The sequence below is a fragment of the Eriocheir sinensis genome, chromosome 43 (genome assembly GCF_024679095.1).
Source record: "Eriocheir sinensis breed Jianghai 21 chromosome 43, ASM2467909v1, whole genome shotgun sequence".
NCBI lineage: Eukaryota > Metazoa > Arthropoda > Malacostraca > Decapoda > Varunidae > Eriocheir > Eriocheir sinensis.
Window position 1 is genome coordinate 2297501 of NC_066551.1, and position 22500 is coordinate 2320000.

Here is a 22500-nt window from a genome sequence, read left to right on the forward strand (position 1 = left end):
CACCACCACCACCACCACCACCACCACAACCATCACCACCACTAGGAACAACACCATTACCCCCCCGAGTAACAACATCACATCCGTCACCACCACCACCACCACCACCACCTTCATCACCACCACCGACAACACCGCGGATAAATTAGTCCCCGCTACCGCCATCAACACCGTTATCATCAACATCAACAACACAATAACATCATCCTTCATTCCTCTTCTTTTTTATTCTTCCTCCTCTTCTTCCTCCTCCTTCTCTTTCTCCTCTTTATCGATATTTTTCTTTCTTCTTTTTCCTCGTTCTTTTTCCTCCTCCTCCTTTTTCTCTCTAATACTTTTTCTCCTTTACTCCTGTTTCTTTACTTCCTACTTCCCATGCTTCTTCTTCTCTTCCTCTTCCTCCTCCTCTTCTTCCTCATCACCTACAAGAATAGCAAAGCACCACCACCTCTATAAATAATAATAATAATAATAATAATAATAATAATAATAATAATAATAATAATAAAAATATGCGATACTAACACAAAGAGAAAAAATAATGATAATTGGAAAAATATACCTCACCCTCCTCCTCCTCCTCCTACTCCTCTTCCTCCTCCTCCTCCTCCTCCTCCTCTTCCTTGTTTACTCGCACACACCTCAAGAAGCACAGATTGGCCGCCCAGATATCAAGGTGAACTATTTGAGGTGCGATGGTGGGGGAGGAGGTGGGGAAGGGGAGGAGAGGGGGTGGGAAGAAGGGGGTCAGCAAGTAAGGATGTAGGTGGTTGGGAGGGGGTTAAGGAGGGGAGATGGGAGAGATTGGGTGGGTGTGAGTTGGTTTGTATGTGGGTGGGTGGGTTGTTGGGTGGTTAAGTAAGTGGGAGGTGGGTGGTGGGGGGGAGGGGTGGGAGAGGTTGGGGTGCGTCGAAAGAGGTTGATCATATATATTTTTGGGTAGGAGGAGGAGGAGGAGGAGGAAGAGGCAGAGAGGAAGGAGGAGGAGGAAGGATGATGGATGAGATGGATGTTTGGATATATATGGAACAACAACAACAACAACAACGATTCATCCCCACTGTAGATTATGACCAGACGAAGACCCTGTGTGTGTGTGTGTGTGTGTGTGTGTGTGTGTGTGTGTGTGTGTGTGTGTGTGTGTGTGTGATTCATGCCCACATTTCACGCCCCGAACACTTTATCAGATCCTCCTGTAGACTAAGTTATGGAGGATTAAGGAAGATTTGCCACCACGATAAACTCCACTGCCTTTGAAGGGAGGAGGAGGAGGAGGAGGAGGAGGAGGAGGAGGAGGAGGAAGAAGAGGAGGAGGAGGAAGGTTAGGGTGGTAATTTTTCTTCCTTTTTTTACCTCCTAACTCCATATTATTATTATTTTTTGTTTGTTTGTTTCGACCCATTTCTCTCTCTCTCTCTCTCTCTCTCTCTCTCTCTCTCTCTCTCTCTCTCTCTCTCTCTCTCTCTCTCTCTCTCTCTCTCTCTCTCTCTCTCTCTCTCTCTCTCTCTCTCTCTCTCTCATCCATTTTAAAGAGAAATAGATCAAAATTTATGCATATCTTTTTTTTCTTTTGACCTCTCTATTATCCTTCTTCCATCTCCTCCTCCTCCTCCTCCTCCTCCTCCTCCTCCTCCTCCCGTAACTTACCTGTAATCATGAATGCAACCTTGAGGACCCTTTACCTGGGCTTAATTGAGTGGGCCACCCATTCACCTTTTCCTCCCTTCCCTCCCCCCTTTTTATTCCCTATTTTCTCCCTTCCTTCTTTATTCTTCTGTCTCTCTCCTTTTCCTTTTTTTCTCTTTTTTTGTCTTATTTATATATCTTCTTTGTCTCTATTCTTATCCATTCTTGTCTTCTCTTTTTTCTTCCTTTTTTTCTCCCTTGCCCTTCCTTCCTTCCTCTTCTCCTCCTCTGCTGTCCCTCCGTTTCCCTGTCTTCTCCTTTCCTCCCTCCTTCTTGCCCCATCCATCCATCTTTTCTTCCCTTCCTCTCCTCCCCCATTTTAGACCACCCATTTACCATTTCCTCCCTTCCTCCCTCCCTTTTTCCTCCCTTCCCTTTCTCTCTTCCTTCATTTACTGTTCCTCCGTTTTGCTGTCCCACTCTCTCTCTCCTTTTCTCCCTTCCTTTTCCTTTTGTTTCCTTTATTTTATCCAGTTTTCTCTTTCTCCTCATCCTTGGCCGGTCCTGTCTTTTCCTTCTCTTTGCTTCCCTTCCTTCCTCCCTCTTTTCTCTCTCATAAGCAGGTCTGGGTGCGAGAGGGATCTAGGGGTCTTAGTGAGCTCTGATCTCCGTCCAAGGGCACAATGCATTCAAGCTAGAAATCGAGCAAATAGGGTACTGGGATTAATTTCAAGGAGCGTAAGCAACAGAAGCGCCGAAGTCTTCCTCAAACTATATTTAGCATTAGTTAGACCTCATCTTGACTATGCGGTTCAGTTCTGGTCACCTTACTATAGAATGGATATCAAAATGTTAGAATCGGTGCAGAGGAGGATGACTAAGATGATTCAGGGGTTGAGAAACTTGCCATACGAGGAAAGACTCAAACAGTTAAACTTGTATTCTCTAGAAAGGCGAAGGGTGCGTGGAGACATGATCGAGGCTTATAAATGAATGAAGGGCTTTAACAAGGGAAACATTCATAAGGTTTTGTTGGTAAGAGAACCGGGTAGGACATGAAGTAATGGGTTTAAACTGGATAAATTCAGATTCAACAGGGACATAGGCAAAATTCGGTTTACTAACAGAGTGGTGGATGAGTGGAATAGGCTGAGCAGTCATGTGGTGAGTGCCAATACAATTGTCACATTAAAAAATAGATTAGATAAATTCATGGACAGCGATATTAGATGGGGTTAGATACACGGGAGCTTAGGTTCAGAGATGCCTTGTACAGACCTACCGGCCTTGTGCAGACTCCTACGTTCTCATGTCCTTATGTTCACACAGCGACATCTGGCAGCTCCTCTTCCATCCGAGGTTATATAAAGAGCTCGTTCCAAAGCCTGAAGGACCAGTGTTGTCTGAGGAATGGGAGGGGCGTGCATGAGGGAGGGGAGGGGGAGGGTGTGACTGATAAGGAGGGAGGGAGGGTAGAGAGGGTATCCTTTATCCTATGTATATGAAGGATGCTGTTTTTGAGGTGTCCTGTGATGTTTTTTTTTGTATATCCTGTTTGTCTGTTTGTGTAGGAGTCTGTTAGTCAGTCAGTTAGTCAGTCAGTCAGTCAGTTAGTCAGTACCTTCTTCCTTTTGTTAATTCCTCCCTCCCTCCCTCCTTTACTCCTTCCCTCCCTTCCTCCTTCAATCACTTACTCATTCCTTCTTTTCCTCCCTCCTCTCCCTCCCTCCTTCCCTCTCCCATCCATCCATCATTGATTCCTACCCTTCCCTCCCTCTCCCATCCCCTCCCTCCCTCCCTCAGTCCATCATTCTCTTCCTCCGTCCTCTCCCTCCTTCTCCCTCCTATCCATCATTCCTTCCCTTCCCACCCTCCCTCCTCCGTCTCTCCCCCCTCCTCCCTTCCTCCCTTCCCCTCCCCCCAATTAAAGTGACACACCTGAAGTGGTTCTCAAGGAGGCAATTATGACCACCTGTCTCATCTTCAACTTGCAATCTCTCCCTGTCCCTGTCTCTCCCTCTCTCCCTCCCCCCTCTCCCTCTTCCCTCCCTGTCCCTGTCTCCCTCGCTCCCTTCCTCTCTCCCTCCCCCCTCTCCCTCTTCCCTCCCTGTCCCTGTCTCTCCTTCTCTCCCTCCCCCCTCTCCCTCTTCCCTCCCTGTCCCTGTCTCCCTCTCTCCCTTCCTCTCTCCCTCCCCCCTCTCCCTCTTCCATCCCTGTCCCTGTCTCTCCCTTCACTGTCCTATCTCCTCTTCCCTCTCCCTGTCTCCCTTTCTTTTTCTGTCTCCCCCTTCCCTTTCCCTCTCCATCCTTTCCTCCACTCTTCTCTTTCCTCTCCCTTTCTCTCTCTCTATGCCTTTTCCTATCTCTCAGTCCTTCTCCCCTCCACTCACTTCTGTATTTCTCTCTCTCTCTCTCTCTCTCTCTCTCTCTCTCTCTCTCTCTCTCTCTCTCTCTCTCTCTCTCTCTCTCTCTCTCTCTCTCTCTCTCTCTCTCTCTCTCTCTCTCTCTCTCTCTCTCTCTCTCTCTTCTTTGTCCTGTAAGTATTTCCTTTCTTAACCTTTTCCTTTTTCCTTCCCCTCTTCTTCCTCTCCTCTCCCTGCTCTCCCTCTCTTCTTCCTGCCCTTAATTTTTCCCTCCCTCCCTCCTCCACTTCATCTCTTCTTTGTTTTCTTTCTTTCTCTTCATTATTTTCTCTCTCCTCATTTTCATATCTCCTTCCTACCCTCTCTCCTCCCTCCTCCTCTTCCACACTCCCTCCTCCTCTTCCACACTCCCTCCTCTCCTTCTCTCCTTCCCTTCCTCCTCCTCCACCTCATTACATTCCTTTCTATTATCGTTCCTTCCACCTCCTCCTCCTCCTCTCTCCCTCTCTCTCTCTCTCTCTCTCTCTCTCTCTCCCTCTCTCAGTATTATTATCACGTTGAATTATCACTATGTTAAGTTGTTTTCTCTCTCTCTCTCTCTCTCTCTCTCTCTCTCTCTCTCTCTCTCTCTCTCTCTCTCTCTCTCTCTCTCTCTCTCTCTCTCTCTCTCTCTCTCTCTCTCTCTCTCTCTCTCTCTCTCTCTCAGACTAAGAATATTTTTTTTAGATATAATAATGAGCAAGGCCAAGTACTACCTCCTCCTCCTCCTCCTCCTCCTCCTCCTCCTCCTCCTCCTCCAGGTAACATATCCTACGCCACACCTTCGCACCTGCTTCCGGCGGGTGCCCAGGTGAGCCAAGTACCGCTCTGACACTTTGGGAGGAGGAGGAGGAGGAGGAGGAGGAGGAGGAAGGAAGGGAAAGATGAATTGAATTGGTAAAGAAATAAAAAAAGTAACGTAATAACGAAATGGAGTGTGTGTGTGTGTGTGTGTGTGTGTTTGCCCATCCACCCACACCCACGCATGCGCACACTCACCCCCAACCCCTCCATATACCCCCCTCCCCTCCTCCTCCCGCACCCCCCTCACATACATACATACATACATACACACATACATACACACACATGGACACACAAACAATTAGTCGCAGGCCTAATGCACAAACAAACACAAAACGCTAAAACACACACGATTATGCGCGGTCACGGTTACACACACACACACACACACACACACACATACACACACACACACACACAGATACACACACACACACACACAGGCAAACACACATACACACGAACAAGCACACAGTCACGTTTTAAGCCTTGAAGGGGAGTATCTCTCTCTCTCTCTCTCTCTCTCTCTCTCTCTCTCTCTCTCTCTCTCTCTCTCTCTCTCTCTCTCTCTCTCTCTCTCTCTCTCTCCTATTAACATTAAGAAGAGCATTACCTCCCTTTTTTTCTCCTCCACCTCCTTCTCCTCCTCCTTCTTCTCTTCCTCCTCCTCCTCCTCCTCCTCCTCCTCTAATTGTTTTCTCTTTTATTACAGGTAAGTGAGTCACCTGTTACCTGTTACCCACGCCTTACCTGAGCGCCCAATCCCGCAGGTAGGAAGTGAAGGTAAGCGAGGTAAGGAAAGGTAAGAGGGGAAGGGAGGGGAATGGGGAGGCTGTGAGAAAGGGGAAATGGGAGGTGAAGGAAGGATCTATGAGGGAAAGAAAGGGAAGAAGGGGAAGGGAGGGGGATGGGGAGGCTGTGAGGAAGGGCAAATGGAAGGTGAAGGGAGGATCTGTGAGGGAAAGGAAGGGAAGGAAGGGGAATGGGTAGGTTGCTATGAGGAAAGGAAGAGAGGGAGGAAAGTTAAGGAGGGCAAGGGAGGGGAATGAGGAGGCTGAGAGGAAAGGGACAGGAAGGAAGATAATGAGGCGAAGGGAGGGGAAAGAGGGAGGAAAGGTGAATGGGGGGAGGGAGGTGAATGGGTAGACTGCTGAGGAAAGGGGAAGAGGAGGTTAAGGGAAGGAATGGAGGAGAGGAGATGAAAAGGGTAAAAGAAAGGATGGGAAAGGAAATTAGTTTAGGGATAAAGGGAAGTGACGGGATAGAAGGAAGGGAATGAAGGAATGAATGATAAATATGAAAGTAGAGAGAGAGGGAACGGAAGAAATAGAAGGAACTGATGGAAAGGGAAACGGAAGTGACATACAAACATACACACATACACACAGACAGACAGACAGACAGACAGACAGACAGGCAAAGCGAAGGCAGAAGGAGAGAGGAAAACATTAAAATAACAGAAAGAAAACAGAGAAATAAATAAATGAGAGGCGGAGAGAGAAGCGCTAAAGAGAGAGAGAGAGAGAGAGAGAGAGAGAGAGAGAGAGGAGAAGTAAAAATCGACAAGAGAAAATAAATAAAAGAAGAAGAGGAAAAATAAGAGGGCTATAGGAGAGTCGAGGAAGGAGGAGGAGGATTGAGAGGGATAAAGGAGGTGAAAGAGAGGATTAAAGGAGGATAAAGAGGATCAGAGAGGACAGAAAGGGATTGAAGAGGACAGAGAAGGATTTGTGAAGGATCAGGAGTGTATATATTTGTTTGTTCTTTTGTTCGTCCTGAAAAGGGTTGAGAGAGAGAGAGAGAGAGAGAGAATGTCATATGCACTCTGATACTCTCTCAAAGTGGGTGCTCCTCTCTCTCTCTCTCTCTCTCGCTCTCTCTCTCTCTCTCTCTCTCTCAGTATCAAAGGTCAGACTGTATAATGTCGGTTGTTACTGTGCGTGTTTGTGTGTGTGTGTGTGTGTGTGTGTGTGTGTGTGTGTGTGTGTGTTTAACCAGTAATAGCACAGATTATTCCTGCATAACTCTATGACCTTCAGCTCTCCTCCTCCTCCTCCTCCTCCTCTTCCTCTTCCTCCTCCTCCTCGACATATTCTATTACTTTGCATGTGGCTTTATCATCTGTTTTTTGTCTATATGTATTTGTTACACACACACACACACACACACACACACAGAGAGAGAGAGAGAGAGAGAGAGAGAGAGAGAGAGAGAGACGTCCTGTTTGTTTTATGATATAGTAATGATTAATTTTGTGGGCGTTACTTTTGTTGTTGTTGTTGTTGCTGTTGTTGAGAGAGAGAGAGAGAGAGAGTCAGCAGGGTGGTTAACAAGGTGCAGAAAAGGGAGAGAAAAAATAGGGAGAGAAAAATAGGGAGTGGTATAAGCAAGGGAGGAAAAGGAGGGAGAGGTTAGGAGGGAGGCGTGAATTAGGGAGGAGAGAAGGGAGAGAAGGATGGAGGTATGACAGGTTCTTCCTCCCTTCCTTCCTCCCTCCCTCACTCTCCATTCCTCCCTTCTTCATTTTCATCTATTCCTCCCTTCTTTTACTTCTCCCTTTTCTTTCATTTCTTTCTCCTGTTTTTTCCTCTGTTCCTTCCTTCTCTCCTTTATCCTCCCTTTCTTCCTCTCCCTTCCTCTGCTTTCGTCTTTTCATTCTCTCCCTTCCTCTCCTTTCCTGCTTTCCTTTCCTCCCTTTCTTTACTTCTCTTTTCTTTCATTTCTTTATATTTTTTCCATCTGTTCCTTCCCTATCTCCCTTATCCTCCCTCTCATCTCCTTTCTTCCTCTCCCTTCCTCTGCTTTCGTCTTTTCATTTCCTCCCTTCCTTTCCTTTCCTTCCCTTCATGTTCTTTCATTCTTTCTTTCTTTCTCCTAATTTTTCCCTGTTCCTTCTCTCCTTTCTCCTCACTTTCATCTCCTTTTTTTCTCTCCCTTCCCCTTCCTTCGTCTTTTCATTCTCTCCCTTCCTCTCCTTTATTTCTTTCCTTTCTTACTCTCCTCCTTTCCTCCCACTTTCTCTTTCATCTCCCTTTCATTTCCTCCTCTCTTCCTCCATTCCTCCCTCCTCCCTTTATGCTTCCCTTTCTCCCTCCTTTCCCCTTCTTGTTCTTTCTTCATCTTCTTGCTCTCCCTCATTTTTTCCTTTCGTCCTCCCTTCCTCCTTTTCTTCCTCCCTCCCTTCCATTCATAATATTGCACCTCCCCCCTTCCTCCCCTTCTTCCCCTCCTCTGTCAACCCCCTGCCGCTTCCTGTCCTGTTCCTGTCCTGTACTTCATATTTTCTGTCCCTTCCTCTTCCCTCCACTCCCTCCCTCTTTCCTCTTCTCCCTCCCTCCGTTTTGCTGTAATTTCTTCTCTTTCATTCATCTCCCTTTTCTTTCTTTCTCTTTCTCCCTTTCTTTTATTACTCCTTATTACTCCTCTTTCCATCTTTTTTTTTTTTTTTTTTTTTAATTCGTGTTATAATCATTTTCAGCAGCTGTGTTTTTACCTTCTCCTCCGTAGTAAAAAAAATAAGTAAAAAATCTTTAAATAAATTCATGACTGGATGAATATTTGTTTTCTTACGTGTTTCTGAATAATATAAAGATTTAGGGAGAAATTAATGTAAAGAGAATGTGTGTGTGTGTGTGTGTGTGTGTGTGTGTGTGTGTGTGTGTGTGTGTGTGTGTGTGTGTTTGTGTGTGTTGGTGTATTATTAAAGCGGGAGAAATAAGAGAGAGAGAGAGAGAGAGAGAGAGAGAGAGAGAGAGAGATTAATTAAGAGGCGGCAAGAAGCGTAAAGAAGCGAAAATAAACAAAATATTAAAGATAATGAGATGTACATAAGGAATGGGAGGGAGAGTGGATAAGTGCTCTCTCTCTCTCTCTCTCTCTCTCTCTCTCTCTCTCTCTCTCTCTCTCTCTCTCTCTCTCTCTCTCTCTCCTCTCCTCCTCCTCCCTCCTCCTCCTCCTCCTCCTCCTCCTCCTCCTCCTGACCTTTGCTGACCTCCTCCCTTCCACCCACACAATTCATTTCCCTCTCCACGTCTTTTGTGTACTCTCTCTCTCTCTCTCTCTCTCTCTCTCTCTCTCTCTCTCTCTCTCTCTCTCTCATTATATCTGATCTCCCTTCCCTCCTTTTCTTCCTTCAATCTTTTCATTCTTTCTTCTTTCCAATCTTCCTTCTCTCCTTTCGTTCCTATCCTTTTCTTTCATGTGATTTTCTCTCTCTCTCTCTCTCTCTCTCTCTCTCTCTCTCTCTCTCTCTCTCTCTCTCTCTCTCTCTCTCTCTCTCTCTCTCTCTCTCTCTCTCTCTCTCTCTCTCTCTCCTCTCCTCTCCTCCTCCTCCTCCTCCTCCTCCTCCTCCTCCTCCTCCTCCTCCTCCTTCCGTGTCTGTCTGTGTTGACATTCCAGTGTGACGTCATCGTTGCCAAATGTTTCGGACAAATATTGACCCTCCTCGGACTTGTCTTCTTCTTGTCTTCTATGTATTTTCTTCTTGTCTTCTTTTTCTCCCTATTTTGTCTTCATCCTTTCCTCTTGTGTTTTTGTCTCTTTCTCTCTTGTCTTGAATTTTGCTCCTCTAATCTTCTCTTCTTGTCTTTGTCTTGTTCTCTCTGTTTTGTCTTCTTTGTCTTCTCATTCTTTCCTCTTCTCTCTCCACTTCCATCTCTAGCACCTCCTCCTTCTCTTTTTCTTCTCTTATTTCTTCTACTACACTCCCACAGCATCATTGCAATCACCACCACCACCACCACCCCATCCTCTTTCTCCTCCTCCTCCTCCTCCTCCACCTCCTCCTCCTCCTCAAGCATGGAGGAGGAGGTTCGAGGCGGTGGTGATGTCGTACTTGTGGTCTTTGTTCAGTAAGCTAAGAGAGAGAGAGAGAGAGAGAGAGAGAGAGAGAGAGAGAGAGAATTCCTGACGAAGCGTTAAGCCTTCGCCGTTGACTCACACACGGGGGGGTAAGGGAGGGGGGGGGCAATGGGGGATGTTGATTGGGCGCTCGTTCAGCCAATCAGAAGCCGCGGAGACGGGAGTGTAAGCAAATGAATGAGGTTTTATGAGCACGTGTTTAGGAGAGGGGAAGGAAGGTAGGGGAAGGGGAAAGGGAGAGGGGACAGAGGAGAGGGAAGGAGGGGAGGGTATAACAGTAGGGAGAATAGGGAGCGAGAGAGAGGATTGGGAAAGGAGGGAGAGGATTGAGAGATGGGGAGAGGGGAGTGGAAGGAGGGAGAATGGGGAAAGGGAAAGTGAGAAGGGGGAATGGAGGAAAGGGAGAGACGAGGGGAATGAGGGAGGGGAGAGGAAAGGGAAGGGAGGGAGAGTTTGAATATATTTACTAAAGTTGTTAATTTGTTCGTTTGTTTGTTTGATATCCAGATAGCCAAACAAATACAGGTCGGCTCATGAATATATTAGTTGTATTTTTATTTAGTTCATACATACATACATACATACATACAGGAGCTCATACATATAGTTCATACATACAGGAGTTCATACATAGTTCATTCATACATACATACATACATACATACAGGGGTTGCTCTTTTGTGTGTTTCAAAGGCGGATAAGAAAACAAAACAATCAACTCATGTAGATATTGTTTTTTTTTTTCTTTATTACATACATACAGACACACACAGACAGACAGATTAACATACAGACACACATAACCCGAGGGAAACACACATGCAAAAATGACAAAAAAAGGAAGAAAAAGATACATACAAGAGGAGATAGAAGAAAGGGAAGACAAAGAGGGAAGAAGAAAAGGCAATAGAAAGAGGACAGAAATGAAGTAGAAAAGAAGACAAGACAAGACAAGAGAAGATAAGAGAGAGAAGAAAAGAGAAAAGAAGAAAAGAAAATGGAAGACGGAGAAAACAATGAGAAAGGGACAAGTGAAAAGAGGAAAAGAGGAAAACAAGGACGTCAAAAAAGAAAAGAAAAGAAATCATACCCATACATACACATTTTCATATTCACACACAGACACGTACACACACACGCACAACAGGTGAGATATGGCTTACCTGTACAGAGGGGGAGAGGTCACCTGCGGCGCCCAATTATCTCCTCTCGTGTAGGTCCTCCATCACACCTGCGGCTGCTTAATTGATGACACCTGTCCACTGTTGTATGGGAGGCGGGGAAGGTGCTTAAGGGGAGAGAAGGAAGGAATGGGAAGGAGTGAGAGTGTGAAGGAAGGAGGGATGGGAAGAGGGAAGGAGTGAGAGTGAGGGGAAGAGGGAGGAAAAAGGAATGGAATGAGAAAAGGAAGGGAAGAAAACAAAGAAAAAAGGGGAGTTGAAGGAGATAAGGAGAGAGAAGGTAGGGGAAGAGAGAAGGAGAAAGAGGGAAAGGGGAAGGAGAGAAGGAGGAAGAGGGAAAGGGGAAGGAGAGAAGGAGGAATAGAATAATTTAAAGAAAAGGTGGATTGAGAAGGAAGGAGGGAAGGAAAGCGGTAGAGAAAGGAAAAAAGGAAATGGGAAGAAAGGGGAAGAGAGGGAAAGTGAGAGGGGATGGGAAGAGTGAAGGGGATGGAAGGAGAAAGGACGTAGGGGGTATATAATTGAGAGAGAGAGAGAGAGAGAGAGAGAGGCTGTCACGTTTTCGTCTGCTCATAACTCATAATTCCTGTCACGCAGTAACAACAACAACAACAAACAGGAGGAGGAGGAAGAGGAGAGAAAAGTGAAAGTGTGAGGAATGTAAATTTTTGGAGATGAGAAATTAAGATGAGGAGAAGCTGTTGTGCGGATAATGGGAGGAGGAGGAGGAAGAAGAAGAAGAGGAGGAGGAGGAGGAGGAGGAGGTGGAGGAAGTAGAGGAGGAGAAAGAGGATTAGGAGAACAAGAACAAGAAGAAAACAAAAAACAAGAAGCTAGAGAACAAAAACGAGAAGAAAAATAATAAGAAAATGTAGAAAAGAAGAAGAAAAACAGGAAGAACAATGAAAACAGAAAATGAAGAACAATAAAATGAAGTAGAAGAAAAAATGAAGAAAGAAATATGCAGTAACAAGAATAAAAAAAACAAAAAAACAATAAATGGAAAAGAAAAAAAAAACTAGAGTAGAAAACAAAATAATGAAAGCCAATCAACACAAACATTTCCTCAATTAAACAAAAGAAAACAACAACAACAACCCTCAAGAAGAAAAAGGAAAAAAGGAAATTAAAATAAACAAGACCTAGACAAAAAATAGTAAAGTAAGACTAACTCAATTTGCAGAAGGAAAAAGAGATAAGGAGGAGAAAGAGAAGGAAATGCTGGAGGAGGAGGAGGAAGAGGAGGAGGAGAAGGAGGAGGAGGAGGTGTGTTTGTGTGTGTCTGTCATAATTAAGACAAACGTTGGGGCAGGAGATGAATGACGGGGTGATGGGGAGGGAAGGGGAGGGAAGGGAAAGGATGGGGAGTACTGAAGGGAAGGGGGAAGAAGAGGGCAGAAGGGATAATGATGTGGTGATGGGAAGTTGGTGATAAGGTGAAGGGAAAAGGGTGATGGGAACTTAAAGGAAGGGGAGGGGCGAGTTAAGGAAGGGTGGAGTAGTGAAGGGAAGGGGGCGCAAAGGGTGGAAGGGGAAGGGATTTGGGGCTTGGAAAGGGGATGGAAGGGGTGGTGATGGGATGAAGGGATGTTGGTGATGAGAAGGGGCTGAAGGTTTGATGGGATGATGTCATATTTCTCTCTCTCTCTCTCTCTCTCTCTCTCTCTCTCTCTCTCTCTCTCTCTCTCTCTCTCTCTCTCTCTCTCTCTCTCTCTCTCTCTCAGCTGTATATATCTCAATCTACTCTCTATTCCCTCGTATAAAAGACTGTCTGTTGTCTGTCTGTCTGTCTGTCTGTCTGTTCCCTTTGTCTCTATTCCCTTAACTCTATTTCTACTTTTATCTATTCACATTAATCCTCGCGCTGCCTCGTCTCTCTCTCTCTCTCTCTCTCTCTCTCTCTCTCTCTCTCTCTCTCTCTCTCTCTCTCAGCTTTGTTTCTTTGTTAGTCTGTCTCTTCATTTATTTATTCGTATCAAAGGAATTTTTTTATTAGTGTTTCTTTTTTATTATTTTAAGATCATGTCAACTTAACGTGTTTTGTGTTATATTTTTTATTTTGTGGACTTTTTTTGTTTTGTCTATTGCTTCGTTTCGTTTACTAGCTTTCTTTTTTTTTTTCTCCCAGTCTGTAAAATTGTAAACTATTTATATCTGTCTATTTTTTTTATTTCATTTTCCCTGTTTTTCTTTTCGTGTAATCAGGTTCATATAGGTCAGTAATATTTTTTTAAGGGTATCAGTGATCACTAATCTATCTATCTATCTATCATCTATCTGTCTATCTATCTGTATCTCTCTGTTAATGTCTCTATCTAACTATCTGTCCATGTCCATCTGTCTGTCTGTCTGTCGGTCATTCTGCTTGTCTCAATGGTTCGGGAATGTCCGGTCTTGTGTCTGTTTAATGTCTGTCTAACTATCTCCGTGTCCATCTGTCTGTCTGTGTATCTGTCTGTCATTCTGTCTGTTTGTCTCTACGGTTCGGGAATGTCCGGTCTGGTGTGTCTGTCCGCAAGTCAGTGTAGCCAGACCCGTTGACTCAGATGTTTGTTTGTTTGATCACGTGACCGTTCCGCGTAATGGATGTGGTGGACGCGTCTCTCTCTCTCTCTCTCTCTCTCTCTCTCTCTTCGTGAGAGAGAGAGAGAGAGAGAGAGAGAGAGAGAGAGAGAGAGAGAGAGAGAGAGAGAGAAATAATCGGCCACTCCCTCGGTATGTCCTCTTCCTCCTCCTCCTCCTCCTCCTCCTCCTCCTCCTCCTCCTCCCTCACGCTTTCCTCCTCCATATCATTGCGAGTTACCTAATGAGAGAGAGAGAGAGAGAGAGAGAGAGAGAGAGAGAGAGAGAGAGAGTTCATACATTCAGGATTATCCACAGACACAGAGAATTAATTACACACACGCACACACACACACACACACACACACACACACACACACACACACACACACACGCCAAGATTTTCCAGGTATTATTGCGCGAAAGATAAAATTAAGGGAGTGGCAGTTATGAGAGGGGGAGGGGAGGGGAGTGGGAGGGAAGGGAGGTGAGAGGGGAACGGGAAGAGAGGGAAGGGGAGTGGCAGATATGAGGAAGGGGAGAGGAGGGGGTGGAGAGGAAGGAAGGGAGGGGGAGAAGGGGAGGAGGGAAGAAAGGGAGGGGGAGAAGGGGAGGGGAGAGGGGAGATAACACGAGACATATTTAGTTAAAGCGAGAGTGAGGAACGATAATGGGAGAGAGAGAGAGAGAGAGAGAGAGAGAGAGAGAGAGAGAGAGAGAGAGAGAGAGAGAGAGAAGAAAAGGGTAAAAAAATGAAAAAAAGGGAAATGAAAGAATAAAATAAATAAAGAAAGCGTCATACAATAAATTAAAATGAAGAATATGCACAGTACAATAATCGGGGTGTAAAATAAAATGAAAAATAATGAAAGAAGAAAAAGAAGGAAGAGGTTTTATTAAGACCGATGCGAAGGCGAGGGAACTGAAATCAAAAGAGAATTTACTGAAGTGCAAAGTGAAATTAAATAATGTTAGGACGATAGTTACTGTGAAATGTAGTTGAGATTAATAATATAATACTGAAAGAAACGAGTAATTGAAAACACTTTGACGTGCGTGCGAGATAACTGAGAGAACGATAAGATAATAAACTGTTAAATTGATATAGTAAAGGAGATATGATTGTCAGCGCGAATCAAAATTAAAAACGTGATAACATACTAAAATAACTGATGGAAGATTGATAAAAGGATAGAGACGGGGAAGGCGTTCAAGTTAGGATGAAGAAAGGGGAGAGGAGGGAAGGAGGGATATGGGAAGAGGAAGGAGAGGAGGGAAAGGAGAGGGGAGGATTAAAGGAGCAAGAGAAGGTAGGAAGGAGAAGAAGAGAGTGAAGGGAAGGTGAGGAGAGAAAAAGCGAGAGGAGAAAAGGGAAATGAAAGTGAATTGAATTGGGATGGAAGGAGGCGTGGGGAGAGAGAGGGGAAGAAAGAGGGAGAAGGATAATAAGATAATACCTTGAGTGAAAAAAGAAAGGACAAAATGAAGGACTTAGATGATTTGTGTAAAATGTAATTGAAATAAAATGATAACGAGGAGAAAATAAAGCTTTGAATGGATAATATGATAAAATGGGAAAAATATAGGGAGAAAAATATAGATAGAAAGAAAATGAAAAAAATACGAGAGAATAAAAAGAGAAAAATAGACGGGAAAATACACGAAAAAACACGAGAAAAATATAGAAAGAAAAAAATACCAGAGAAAAATAGACGGAAAAATATACGAAAAAAAAACACGAGAAAATAGAAATAAAAATAAAAATAAATACGAGAGAGAAAAAAAGAGAAAATTAGACAAAGGAAAACAGGAAAAAAAAACACAAGGAAAATATTAGGAAGTAAATCAAATAAATATGAAAAATTGAAATTATTACCAACATTCAAAACTACATGATATTAATTGCAGTAGATTCTCCTCCTCCTCCTCCTCCTCCTCCTCCTCCTCATAGCAACGTTTGAGAATATATCCTTAACACTTTATTTCCCTCGCACTCGAAATGAAAAAAAAAAAAAAAGAGAAGAAGGAAACATTTCGCATCCCGTACCATAAAATAAGTCGCGATATTACTGGCGGCGGCGTGAAGGCTTTAATAGCGGAAGGAATTTTATTAGTAGTTAGGCACAGGGAGAAGAAAAAAATATCCCCAGCACAAAGGTAGGTACTATAAATCCAGGCATATTATTGGAGGCCGCGCGAAATGTATTGTGGGTGAAATTTCTCCTGGTTAATAGATGTAGTAGTAGTAGTAGTAGTAGTAGTAGTGGTTGTAGTAAGTGATGAAAACTATAATTAAGAAGAAATACTTTTGAACTTTTTTTTTTCCTTACTTTTTGAACTGAGAAAAATGGCATAAAAATACATTAGCAAGACATTAGACCATTTAATTTCTTCCCCTTTATCCCTTTCCTCCTTCCCATACCTCCCTTTCCTTCCCCTCTTCACCCTCTCTCTCCTAATTTTCCCATCCTAACATTTCCTCCTTTTCCTTCCTCTATTTCCCTCCTCCTCTTCTCTTCTACTTTTCCCCTCTTCTATGTATCTTTTCTACCTCTCATCACTCATTGCCTCCTCTCTCCTTTCTTTCTCCCGCTCTTCTTCATTTGTCTATTAATATTTCTATCCCCTCTCCATCTTTGTTTTTACTCTTCTTCCTCTCTGCATTTCTTCACATTTATTTCTATTTGTATCTTCTTCCGCACGCTTCATCTTCTTGTGACCTCCTCCTCCTCCTCCTCCTCCTCTTCCTCCTCCTCCTCTTCCTCTTAATCGCCTACTGTGATATAACTCTGTCTATATAGATGCATTGATTTTTAGGGGAGAGAGAGAGAGAGAGAGAGAGAGAGAGAGAGAGAGAGAGAGAGAGAGAGAGAGAGAGAGAGAGAGAGAGAGAGAGAGAGAGAGAGAGAGAGAGAGACTACTCACCATGCAAGACCAAACCTCCTGAAAGATTACGTTCCACCAAATATTTAACGCTTGGTAAGTTGACCGAGGAGGAGGAGGAGGAGGCGGAGGAAGTGGAGGAGGAGGAGGAGGGTAGTATGTGAGAGAATTCCTTATCATCGTTATCCTCCTCCTCCTCTTCCTTTTCCTCCTCCTCCTCCTCCTCCTCCTTCTTTTTCTCTCCCTTCCTGTCTACCTCAATCTCTATTTCTCCTTTTTTTTCTCTCTCTAGTCATGCCATTCCTCACTCTACCTCCCTCTCCCTCTTTTTTCCTCCCCTCCTCCTTCTCCTCTGCACTTTTTGATCTCTCTTTCTCTTTCTCTCTCCATTCTTTCCTCTCCCCTCCTCCATTTCTCTTCCTACTTCTGCATTATTTCTTCTCTTTTCTCTCTTCCTCCTATACATTCCTCCTTTCCTTTCCTCTCTTCTCATTCTTCATTTTCTCCTTGCTCCTGTATTTCTCCTCTCTTTAATCCTCCTCCTCCTCCTCCGCCTCTTCTCCTCCTCTTCCTTAGCCTCCGTAACCCCACGTAAATTGGGTTTCGAGGGTGCATGGAATATTAAGATGGCAGGAGGAGGAGGAGGAGGAGGAGGAGGAGGAGGGTACAGCAATCTTCCTTTGTAGGTTGAAATACTTGTTGATTCTTTTTCTTTTACTTCTTTTTTTGGTGTTGAAGTCGTTTTGGTAGTGGTGGTGGTGGTGGTTAGGAAGGAATGGTGTTGTGATAGCGATCGGCCTTGTCTGTAAAGGTGACTCGTGGTGGTGTTGTGGTGATGGTGGTGGTGGTGATGGTGGTGGTGATTGTTGCGAGTTATGGGTGGTGGTGGTAATAGTAGTAGTAGTAGTAGTAGTAGTAGTAGTAATAGTAGTAGTAGTAGTCGTTTTATTTCCCTATTCTCCTTTTTTTATCTCCCAGTTATCTCCTTTTATTATTCTCCTCCTCCTCCTCCTCCTCCTCTTCCTCCTCCTACTCCCCTCTCATCTTCGTCTCAGCATCTCTCCTTCTTCATCTCCCCATCTCTTTTTATATCATCTTCTCACTCCCTTATACTCCATCCTTTCCCTTCTACCGTCTTCTCTCTTCTTCTCTTCTCTTCTCATCTTCCCTCCCCTTCCCCCCATACCCTTCATCTTTCATCTGAATAAGAGATAGACAGACAGACAGATAGATAGATAAATAGATGGATAGATAATATTAAGAGACTACCCCTTCCCTCCCTTTCTTCCTCTCCCTTCCTCCCTCCTTTCTTCCTCTCCCTTCCTCCCTCCCTTCTTCCTCTCCCTCTCCCTCATTAATATCCCACCGAACAACATACCTCATAAATATCTTCCATTCATTCATAACCTCCCTTCCTCCTCCTCCTCCTCCTCCTCCTCCTCCTCCTCTTCCTCCTCCTCCTCCTCCTCCTCCTCCTCCGTTTCCCTCTATTCCTTCCTTCCTTCCTATCTCCATTCTTCGTTATCTCCCATCTTCTCTTTCTTCTTACCTTCTTTATCTTCCTTCTCTCCTTTTCATCCTTCAGTCTTGTTTCTTGTAGCTGGTGATGATGATGGTGATGGTGGTGATGATGGTGGTGGTGGTGGTGGTGATGGTGGTGGTGTTTTTTTATCTACCTGTTTTATGGGTGCGGTAAACGGCTCAGGTTCTGTGTATAGACGGCTACCCTCATTCAACCTCCCCCCCTTTCTCTCTCTCTCTCTCTCTCTCTCTCTCTCTCTCTCTCTCTCTCTCTCTCTCTCTCTCATTGCAAAAATAAAACCCACCACACCTTCCCTCCTCTCCCTTTTATTGACAGAGGAGGAGGAAGAGGAAGAGGAGGAGGAGGAGGAGGAATGCGAGCGAAAGTATAATAAACGAGAAGAGAACAGCTGTGTGTGTGTGTGTATGAGAGAGAGAGAGAGAGAGAGAGAGAGAGAGAGAGAGAGAGAGAGAGAGAGAGAGAGAATGGGAGGAAATAACTACACCAGACCAACTAACGAATCTACACCACACAACTGTACAATCCTTCTCTCTTTCCCTCTCCCTCACCTGTACCTTCACTAACCCACTTCCTCCTCTGACCAAACCCTTGAATTAAAAAAAAAAGGCAGGGAGGGAGGGAGGAAGGGAGGAAGTTGATACATATAAGAGTAGCAAAGTAAGGTGATTTTTGTGTTAAGGGGAAGGCGTGAGAGAAAGATATAGACAGGTGTGTGTTTGAGATTGATAAACAGGTGTGTAAGAAAAGACAGGTGAGGGGAAGGGAAAGTAGAGAAGTGTAAGCCGCGTTTTTTTCATTCTATCAATTTTTTTTCTCATTCCGTTTTTTTTTGTATATTCTTGCTTTCTCCCTCCTCTTTCTCTCGTCCTCCTCTTCCTCCATCTCCTTCTTTTTCATATATTTTCTCATCTTTTGCTCTTTTCCCCTTTTCCCCTCATTTATTCCCTCCTCTTCCTATTCCTCCCCTTTATTCCCTTCTCTCTCCTCTCACTCCCATCATCTTCCCCTTCTCTTCTTTTCCTCTTTCTTTCTCTTTTTCCTCTTTCCTCTCTTCTCTATCAGACCTGTATTTCTCATTTTCTCACTCCCTCTCTGTTCCTTCCCGTCTTCCCTTCCCCTCCCTTTCCCTCATTTCCGATCACTCCACGTTTCGTCATTTCTCCTTTCCCTTTTTACTCTATCTCTCTCTGTCCAACAATTCTTACTCTTCTCTGTCCCTTCCCGTCCTCCCTTCCCCTCCCTTTCCCTCATTTCCCTTCTCTTCACCTCTCGCCATTTCTCCTTTCCCCATTTACTCTGTCTCTCTCTGTCCAACAATTCTTACTCCTCTATGTCCTTTCCCGTCCTCCCTTCCCCTTCCTTTCCCTCATTTCCGATCACTCCACCTCTCGTCATTTCTCCTTTCCCCATTTACTCTGTCTCTCTCTGTCCAGCAAGTCTCACTCCGCTCCCTTCTCTGTTCCTCCGCCATCCCTTCATTGCCCCTGCCTTTCCCTCTCCTCCTCTCCCTTCCCATCCTTTTTTCTTCCCTGTCCTATTGTCCTTGCGTTTCTCTCTTCCCATTCTGCCCAGTATTTCTCACTCGCTATCCGTCCCTTCCCATCCTGCCCTCCCTTCCCCTCTCTTCCCCTCGGTGGCCGGCGGCGTCGTTTGATGGGCAGTAGTGGCGGTTCGGGGGCCACTTAGCCAGTTTACCGAGTCACAAATTGTTTATGGTTCCCACCGTGGCTATACTTCCCCTCACCTCCCCTCCCCATCCTCTACTTCCCCTCACCTCCCCTCCCCATCCTCTACTTCCCCTCACCTCCCCTCGCCATCCTCTACTTTCCCTCACCTCCCCTCGCCGTCATCTACCTCCTCTCAACTCCCCTCTTATCTTCCTCTTGTCTCTCCCCTAATCCTTCGTCCTCTCCCCTCATTTCAACTGTCACTTTCAATCTTCTTTCTATTTCTCCTCTTTTCATTTCCCCTCACCTGTTCCTCCCCTCATCTTTTCTTCTATTTTCTCTATCCTCCCTTCACCTCCCCTTATCTTCTTCCCCTCACCATCTTCTCTCTTCTTATCTGTCTTCCGCTTCCCCCCTCTCATCTTTCTCTTATCTTTTATCTCTCCCCATCTTTTCCCCTCTTTTATTTCACTTCCTTTTATTCTCCCTATCATTTTCTTTCTATTGTCTTCATCTTTTCATCTCTTCCTCCCCTTCTCACCATCCTCTTATCTTCTCCCCTTCATATTCTCCCTTATTTTTCTTCTCCCCTTACCACATCCCTCTTTTCTCTCCCTTTTCCTCCTCTTCCTCATCATCATCATCTCTCCCTGACATCCTATCCTTCTCTTATCTCCCTTTCATTGCCCTCATCTCTCCTCTGTTTTATCTCCCTTCCTCCCTCTCCCTCTCTCCCTCCCTGTCCCTCGTAACTCACCCTCCCTGACATTCTCCTCTCAAATCCTTCCTCCCATTCCTATATATTCCTCCCTTTACTCTCCCAACCGTTCCTCTCCCTCCCTTCCTCCCTCCCTTCTCTCCTCCGACCCATAAATTTCCTACCGGTCTTGAGAGAGAGAGAGAGAGAGAGAGAGAGAGAGAGAGAGAGAGAGAGAGAGAGAGAGAGAGAGAGAGAGAGAGAGAGAGAGAGGAAAGAAAGAATAAAAAAGGAAGGAAGGGAGGAAAAGGGAGATAACAGAGATGAAAAAGTGAGTGAATAAATGGGAAAGAAGGGAGAACAGGAAAGAAAGAAAAAAAAAAGCAAAGGAAGGAAGAAAAGAAATTAGAGATAAATGAGAAGAAAAGTTAAAACATCAACAACATCAACAACAAAAACAAGACCAGGTAAAATCCTCTTACCCGTAACACCTGAGCCAGTCTGGTTCACCTGTCGATGCGATGTTAACAGATTCCCTTTTCCTACAGGTAAGTGACGGACCGACGGGCATGTGCGAGGAGGGGCCGGCTGGTGGTGAGTACAGGAGGGGGAGGGATAGGGGAGGGAGGGAGGGAAGAGGGGATAGGGGAAGGGATGAGTGGATGCTGGGAAGAGAATAGAAGAGAGGGATGAAGGGAAGGTATGGATGCTGATAAAAGGGAAAGAAGGAGGAAGAGGAGATGAAGGGAGGGAAAGGCGGATGCTGGGATGAAAGGGAGGAAGAGGTGGTTGGAGGGAAGAAGGGAGGAAAGGGGGGAGGGAGAGAGAAATGGATGCTGGGAAAAAGGAAGAAGAGAGGGATGAAGGGGAGGAGAGGTGCATGCTTGGAAAAGGGAAGGAAGAAGGGAGGGATGGAGGAAAGGTGTATGGAGGGAGAGTTGGATGCTGGGAGAGGGAAGGAGGGAGAAAGGGAGGGAATGGTGGAGGAAAGAGAGGGAGGGAGAGACGGATATATAACACTCCCTCTCTCTCCTTTCCTCTCTCCCTTCTTCTTCCTCATCTTTCCTCTCCCCTCTTCAGTATTTTCTCCTTTCCTTCATTTTCTCTTCCCTCCCTTCTCCCTTCGTCTCCCTCCAATTACTTTCTCCTTACCTTTCTATATATAACACTCCCTCCCTCTCCCTCCCTCTCTCCTTCCCTCCCTCTCTCTCTCCCTTCTCCCTTTCGTGACTCTGAATTTTGGGGTTCATTTCTACGTGTGTGTGTGTGTGTGTGTGTGTGTGTGTGTGTGTGTGTGTGTGTGTGTGTGTGTGTTTCGTGGTATTGTGTTTTTTTTCTTGTAATTTTCATGTTTCAAGGCTTCTGGTTTATCTTCAGTCTCCTCCTTTTCTTCTTCCTCTTTTTCTTCTTCCTCCTCCTCCTCCTCCTCTTCCTACCTCTTTTTGTTCCTCTTTCTCTTTTGTTCTCTCTTGTATTTTTCGTTTCTTTTCTTATTCCTTTTTTTTATATATATATTTCCCCATCCTCCATTACCGTCATCTCCTCCTCCTCCTCCTCCTCCTCCTCCTCTCTTCTCCTCTCCTCTCCATCATCCTTCTCTCATTGCTCCTCATTCTCTATTGTATTTTTTCATTTCCTTTATTATTTTTGTTTTCATATCCTCCTCCTCCTCCTCTCCTCTCCTCTCCTCTCCTCTCCTCTCCTCTCCTCTCCTCACCTCTCCTAATCCTCCTCTCCTCTCCTCTTCGTCCTCCTCTTTCCATTGTGTGCTAATGTCCCGGGGCTCTCTCAGGTGCATTACGCCCCCGCTCCCTACCTGCAATTAGGCGCCCCTCACCTGTCCCTGTATCGTGACCTCACCTGAGATTGCGGGGCCCGGCGTACCTACCTGTAATTATCGCCCCGTGTGTTTGTGTGTGTGAGGGGAGGGGAGGGGAGTGTGGGTATGTATATATGTATGTATGCATGTATGAATGTATGCATGTATATTATGTAGTGTGTGTATGTGTATGTATGTAAGGATAAGTATGTATGTATGTATGTTTAGACTGATAGATATTTAGATAGATAGACAGAGAGATAAATGGTTATATATGAAATAAATAAGAGAAAGAAAAAGAGAGAGAGAGAGAGAGAGAGAGAGAGAGAGAGAGAGAGAGAGAGAGAGAGAGAGAGAGAGAGAGAGAGAGAGAGAGAGAGACACACACACACACACACACACACACACACACACACACACACACACACACACACACACACACCTGCCGTTACCTGG